This window comes from Pseudorca crassidens, chromosome 19, assembly GCF_039906515.1.
Source record: "Pseudorca crassidens isolate mPseCra1 chromosome 19, mPseCra1.hap1, whole genome shotgun sequence".
NCBI classification, from domain to species: Eukaryota; Metazoa; Chordata; class Mammalia; order Artiodactyla; family Delphinidae; genus Pseudorca; species Pseudorca crassidens.
In genome coordinates, this window is record NC_090314.1 from 40,070,699 (window position 1) to 40,078,600 (window position 7,902).

The following is a 7,902-nucleotide window of genomic DNA, read 5'->3' on the forward strand; positions in this document are numbered from 1 at the left end:
CTGAGTACAGTAGCACAGAACTGGTACTCGACCAGTTTTCAGTGATGGGTAGTTTATTTTTCCATCCTCTTCTTCCTCCTGTGTCTACACTCTGAGACCTTCCTCTGCGTTAGGTATTGCAAACCTTTTTTTTTTTTTTTAGGAGGAAGAATTACTTTTCATCTCTGCAAAGCCTTGAGAGCTGTGGTAGGCACTGGTTTCAAGGAAGGTGGGGAGGGCTGGGGGGAAAGAAAAATGGAAATGCCTGATGTGAGAGTTCCTGAGTCCAGGTAGCAGATCATGGTGACCAGAATTCTTGGGTCACTTTGAGGGAGTAGGTAGCTGGGCACATTGGCCGTCCATGCCCTCCAACTTTCCTCCCTCATCCGTCAACCAACTCAGTTCCTCATAGCTCCCCAAGGGGCTTCCTGCCTGATCCGAGCATATCTGCTTGTGCTGCACATGACTTGCATGACTTGCCGGGCTGGGGTTGGAAAGGATTCCCTTTGGACTTGAAGAGACATTTCTCCAAAGAAGATGTATGAATGGCCCACAGACACATGAAAAGGTGCTCAACATCACTGGTCATTAGGGAAATACAAATCAAAACCACAATAAGTTACTACCTCACATGCTTTAGGATGGCTACTATCAAAAAAACAGAGAACAGTAAGTGTTGGCGAAGATGTGGGGAAATTGGAACACTTGTGCATTGCTGGGGGGAATGTAAACTGGTGCAGCGGCTGTGGAAAACAGTATGGCAGTTCTTAAAAAAATTAAGAACAATTACCACATGATCCAACAATTCCACTTCTGGGTATGCGCCCAAAAGAATTGAAAGTAGGGACTTGAGTAGACATTTGTACATCAATGTTCATTGAAGCATTATTCACAATAGCCAAAGGCAGAAACAACCCAAATGTCCGTGGATGGATGGATGGATGAACAAGATGTGGTGTATACAACAGAATATTATTCAGCCTTATAAAGGAAGGAAATTCTGACTTATGCTACAAGGCTCAACCTTGTAGCAATATTTAAGGTATGATAAGTATGAGAAGGACAAATACTATATGATTTCACTTATATGAGGAGTCTACAGTAGTCAAATTCATAGAGACAGGAAGTAGAATGATGGTTGCCAGGGGCTGCAGGGAGGGGGAATAGGGACTTCTTGTTGTAGGGTCCAGGATTTTAGTTTGGGAAGATGGAAAAGTTCTGGAGATGGGTGGTGGTGATGGTTACAAACAAGGTGAACATACTACTACTTTTTGTTAAAAAGCCTTTTTCTTGTTTTATTTTCCTAAGACGGTGTACATGTTTTCTCTCAATAAATTTTTTTATTAACAGCCCAAGGAAGGCCTCCTGACTAGTGGCATTGATCATTTACAGAGACTAGCATGTTTCATGAGGTTTTCAGTGGGTGCCAAGGGGTTACATAGGCCTGCAATCGGCCTCGGAGTCAGGTCTGGGAAGAATCCAGCTCTGCTGCCTTTCCTCTCAATGACCCTGAGCAAAGTTCTTTTCTCTGGTGTAATTTTTCAAAGCTCTCTGTTGTAAATGGCTGTTTCCAAGTAGTATATGAAAAATGTCTCTCTCAAAGAAATTTCTTCTCTGTAAGTCTGAGAAGGGAGCTGTCTAATAAGAGATGCAGTAGTCATGAAGGAAAGGTGGGAAAAAAGACACTGCTGGCAGCCACATAAAGAAGAAAAAGGAGGATGAGGGAGGGACTTTTACATAAAGAAGAAAAAGGAGGATGAGGGAGGGACTTTTAATTTTGAAAGAAGAGATGACAGTGACTTGATACATGATGCCTGTACTCTACCAATCAGATCCAGTAGCCAGTATCAAAAACAAAACAAAGCAAACAAAAAAACAGGGCTGATAAAAATTGTTCTAAAAACGATGTTTCTGATTTTCTAGCTGAAAGTGAAAATAAGGAACTCGTTCTGAACTGCTGTGTAAAGTAAAATTATTTGACCACAACTGATGATGGCAGACACAGACAATCATGATCTTAAACAATCAGTATTTTCTTGCTGACAACTCAAAATTGAAAAAACTAAAGAAACTGCAATCCCAGCGGCTGCCAAAAGTTGCGTAAGCCTTGCTTTCATAAAGAGTGTGGTACGAAAACCTTTCTTTAGACGATGTAATTTTAAACTTTTCTTGGGTCAAAGTCAAGAACTAAAGTCATCTGTCAAGACTTGAATAAGACCCAGTGTTATCAGACCAAATCTAATTTATCTTCCTTTACTCAATCATTGGTTCAACAGACATTCCCTGAGTGCCCACTAGGTACCAGGCACAAGGCTGGGCTCTCAGGCTGCAGATATGAATAAGACAGGTGGGGGCTTCCCTGGTGGCGCAGTGGTTAAGAATCCGCCTGCCAATGCAGGGGACACGGATTCGAGCCCTGGTCCGGGAAGATCCCACATGCCGCGGAGCAGCTAAGCCCGTGCGCCACAACTACTGAGCCTGTGCTCTAGAGCCGCGAACCACAACTACTGAAGCCCATATGCCACAACTACTGAAGCCCGCGTGCCTAGAGCCTGTGCTCTGCAACAAGAGAAACCACCACAATGAGAAGCCTGTGCCCCGCAACAAAGAGTAGCCCCCGGGGCTTCCCTGGTGGCGCAGTGGTTGGGAGTCCGCCTGCCGATGCAGGGGACACGGGTTCGTGCCCCGGTCCGGGAAGATCCCACATGCCGCGGAGCGGCCGAGTCCGTGAGCCATGGCCGCTGAGCCTGCACGTCCGGAGCCTGTGCTCCGCAACGGGAGAGGCCGCAGCAGTGAGAGGCCCGCGTACTGCAAAAAAAAAAAAAAAGAGTAGCCCCCGTTCACTGCAACTAGAAAGCCCGCGTGCAGCAGCGAAGACCCAATGCAGCCAAAAATTAAATAAATGAATAAATAAATAAATTAAAAAAAAATAAGACAGGTGTCTGCTCTCAGGGAGCTCACTGTCTAGTAGAGAACACCAACCCTGAGACTGATGGTGGCATGCGGTGTGGCCAGTGCCATGGGAGAAGGGAGACAGGGGACAGGCACCTACCCCAGGTGTGTCACCGAAGGTCTCTTAGAGGTCTGAGCTGAGTGAGTAGTGTATTAGTTTCCTAACACTGTTGGAATAAATTACACAAGTTTAATGGTTTAAAACAACAGAAATTTATTCTCTTACAGCTCTGGAGGCCAGAAGTCTGAACTGAGTCTTGTGGGACTAAAATCAAGGTGTTTGCAGGGCTAGTGCTATCCAGAGGCTCTGGCGAGAACTCTTCCTTGTTGCTTCCAGCTTCTGGTGGCTCCAGGCATCACAGGCATCTCTGCCTCCTTGGTCACATTGCCTCCTCCTCTTCTATGTCCAATCTCCCTCTGCCTTTCTTATAAGGACACTTGTGATTACATTTAGGGCCCACATGGTTAATCCTAAAAAATCTCTCCATAGCAAGATCTTTAATTTGGTTACATCTGAAAAGTCCCTTTTGCCATATAAGGTAACATATTCACTGGTTCCAGGGATTAGGACGTGGCTAACTTTGGGAGCCATTATGCAGCCCACCCCAGATAGGATTGGGAGGTGAAACTGTGGACGGCCAATGGGATGTTTATAGGGGGAGAGTATATAAATGGGAGTGTGGAGAAAGTATACGTGAAGGCAGGGAGCACATACATTCTGGAAGTTACTAGTATTGTTATGGGAGTGCTTTTTTGGGAGTAGTGGGAGGCAAGGCGGGGCCTTATGAGAGAGGCAGGCAAAGTGTATAATGATTACGGATTTTATTTCCAGCATGTCCTTAGCTGGCAGGTGGTATGTGGTAGGTACTCAATATATTTTGGGAGATTTGAGTCAAATGAATGACTCAAACAAGTTATATTCTTAGGATGCCTACTATATATTTGTTGGAGGTATAAATAGAAAAAGAATCTCCATTTGGTGGTATTCAAACCCTATGACCAATAAGTGAGGCCTTTCAAGGCCTAGGCAGTATGTCAGGATGCTTCCAGATGCTCGTACCATGACCTGAGCTAATCCATCTTGCCACTCTGCCGCTTTCAACGTACAGACAATGTCTTCTTCCCTGATGGTCTCACCATGGCAGTTCCAGGCATCACACACAGACAGAATCAGCAGAGAAGCATAGCAGCCTTTGATTAGCAAGGAAAGCCTTTCTCTTGAGCTCCCCAGCAAACTCCCTGGGGTTCGATCATTGTTATCCCTGCCAACAATTCGAATGCAACCAGGGCGTGGGGTAGCCATAGGGCATCAGTGGAAAGAGCTCACTTTTGGTCAGGGTGATCAGGCAAGTATTTCTGGAGGAGGTGGCATCTAGACTGCGCCTTGAAGGATGAAAAGGATGGTGACAGTGGAGAGGGAGGAAAGGGCATTCTAAGCTGAATGGCATGAACAAAGAGGAGGAGGTGGAAACATACAAGGGTTGGTTGGTTTTACAGGAATTATTTTTTAAAGTGCCTTCTAGGGACTGAGAACTTTGTGTATTTTTTCCCATTTAATCCTTATTCAAAATATAGCTTCCTCTATAGGTGGAAAATTTATGATTGAGGAAATCCAGGATTGGAGAGATTCTGTGATGTGTCCAAAGTTGGCAGAACCAGGACTTGATCTCAAGTTATCTCCAACCTACGGTGATTTTATTCATTCATTCATTCATTGTTTATTTATTTATATTAAACTTTTCTACATTATAATTTATTACAAAATTATAATACATGTGCCTTGTAACCGATGTTCAAGGTAAGCAGTATTAAAAGTGTGTGTATCCCATACCTTTCCCAAGCTCTCATACACGTGTAGACATATGTAAATGTTTCTTCACCTCTCCCTTTATGTATTTTTTCCAAAAAATGAAATCATCCTGGAAAATGTATGAAATCTGAATAAGGTCCATAGATTGATAATAGTATTGATCAGTATTAACTTGTTGATTTTTATAACTATCCTGCGGTTATATAAGAGTTTTATTTGTACTTGGGAGAGACACACTGTTGTATTTATGGATGAAGGGATATCATGTCTGCAACATACTCTTAAATAGTTCAGAAATATGTGTATATTTCTGTAGTAAAGTGTTAACAGTTGGGAAATTTGGGTGAAGGGTATCCAGGAATTCTTCCTTCTATCCTTGCAACTTTTAAGTCTGAAATAAGGTCAAAGTTTTAAATTTTTTAAAACTGAGATCATGCCATGCATCTTACTCAGTGACTTGCATTTTTTGCTTGAGCATATACAACAAACATTTTTTTTCCAGGTCAATACATGTAGCTCTATGAATTCTCTTTAATGGCTGCATAATGTTCCACAGTGAGGTTCCATTGTGTAAATACATTCTAATTTGTTCAACTACTCCCCTTTTGATGGATTTGACTTTAAATACAATGTTAATTATATATTAAGGACTCCTGTAAGTTTGTATCTGTTTCCACACTCTCTATGTTTTTCCATTGATGAGTGCCCATGACAATGCTATACTCATGGTGACAATAGCCCCCCTCATGGCTATTTTTTTAATTTCATTAAGTGTTCTTGGCAATTCTCATACACTTACCCTCCCATATGAATTAGATTTTTTCCATCTTATATGCATTTTAAGATCACTTTTACCTAGTTCTAAAAACAAAACAAAAATCTTTTGGGGGGCTTCCCTGGTGGCGCAGTGGTTGAGAGTCCGCCTGCCGATGCAGGGGACACGGATTTGTGCCCCGGTCTGGGAAGATCCCACATACTGTGGAGCGGCTGGGCCCATGAGCCATGGCCGCTGAGCCTGCGCGTCTGGAGCCTGTGCTCCGCAACGGGAGAGGCCACAACAGTGAGAGGCCCGTGTACCACAAAAAATAAATAAATAAAAAGTCTTTTTGGGATTTCTAATTGCAATTACTTTAAATTTGAAGTTCACTTTGGGACGGACTCATTTATAGGAACATGGTTTATCTCTCTACATGTGGAAGTATTTAAAGCAAATCTATGTAAATAAGTAAGCTATATATACAGGGATCATGTGCCTTAAAAAGCTCTTTGGGGCCTTTTTCAAGGGCTCTCTGAGTCTGACTTTTTTTCAGTCCACCTCTGGCTGTGGGTTGAAGCATGAAAGGGGCCAGCTGCCCTCAGAAAGGTTGACGTCACTGCATGGTACCATTCAGCTCTTTCCTGCATGCATCTCTCCGTGGGTCCTTGACACACTTTCCCATTTTATTATCTCCGTTCGACAGAAGGCGAAACAGAAGCTTGGAGTGCTGGATCAACCTGCCAGGATCGCACTGGACCTAGCAGTGGCAGCGCTGGCCTGATGCCCAAGGTTTTTCCAGGAAGCTGCTGCCTCCTGTCCTGGTCCTGAGCTTTGTCTTCTCAAGGCCTGTGCTACCTGTGTCCTCTTCGGCAGCTGCTCAGACAACCTCACTATCCTGACACGAGGTGGCACTTCGTTTGAGGAGCCGCAGTGCAGGGCTAGTCTATCGTTCCTGAGCAAAAAGCTGTCAACAGATAACAGGCTTCACTTTCTCATGAAGCTGTGGTTTTCCAGCCCCAGGGAGTGAAAAAATCTTTCTCAAAGTGAAGAGCTGCTGTCAATTCCTCACTCTGCTGCCCTGCTTCCCTGGGCTGCATCTCTGCCTGTCTGAATCTGACCCATTCTTTTTTTTTTTTTTTTTTTTTATTTATTAATTTTTGACGTGTCGGGTCTTCGTTTCTGTGCGAGGGCTTTCTCCGGTTGCAGCCAGCGGGGGCCACTCTTCACCGCGGTGCACGGGCCTCTCACTGCGGAGCACAGGCTCCGGACGCGCAGGCTCAGCAGCCATGGCTCACAGGCCCAGTCGCTGCGTGGCATGTGGGATCCTCCCAGACCAGGGCACGAACCCGTGTCCCCTGCACCGGCAGGCAGACTCCCAACCACTGTGCCACCAGGGAAGCTCCGTCTGACCCATTCTTCAAAGCCCAACTTAAATGCCACTTCCTCCATGGAGCCTTTTCTGATTTCTTCCTTCTTCCCAGGCTCCTCCTCCCTGCCATGCTGGGTATGACCCACCTTCTTCCAAATACACTCACTTGCTGTGACTGTCCTTAAAGAGATAAATAGTTGACTTCTCTGAGCCTTAATTACTTCCCTTCTAAAACTGAAATAATATCTGCCTTTTATATCTGGCTGTTATGAGTTAAAAGAAATAATATACGTAAGTCACAGTCCTAGGCACACAGGACGCTCTTACATATGTTAGTCTGGTGTTATCACACTCAAATGTACACCCGCACAGCCCTGCACATTCACACGCAGATTTTCTTTGTATGTGTTAGGACCCTTATTCTTTCTACCTTCTATAATAATTATGTGTGTAGGTTCCTGGGGTGGGGGTAGGGAAATAGGGTGTAGTGAAAAGAAACAGGATTTGGAATAAAAAATTTGGGTCTTCCCCTCAACCAGCTGTGTGACTAAGGTCATGTTTACTTCTCCCTGAGTTTCTTCCTTCATAAAAGAGAGATAACAAAAAAATGTGCTTCATAGTTTCTTCATGTATCAATACATTATCAGAATAAGACTGGTGTATATGTATAGCTGATTCACTTTGTTATAAAGCAGAAACTAACACACCACTGTAAAGCAATTATACTCCAATAAAGATGTTAAAAAAAAAAGGATGCTCAAGGGCTTTAGAGATTGCCAAGTGCTAATGTATTGTTACCCAATTGCTCTTGTCTATTTCCCAGAAGCCTAGAGCACAGTGCCTTGCTGGGGATGGGGAGGGGTGCACACAATGATTTGTTAAATGAGTAGGCCATGGCACTGACTTCTTTTGGTCTTCATAATTCCCCTCTGAGAGAAGTTTTAATATCCCCATTTCAAAGATAAGCAAACTGAAGCTTGGAGTGGGTAAAGTGCCTCATTCATTCATTCAACAGACCCCTGAATGAGCAACTAC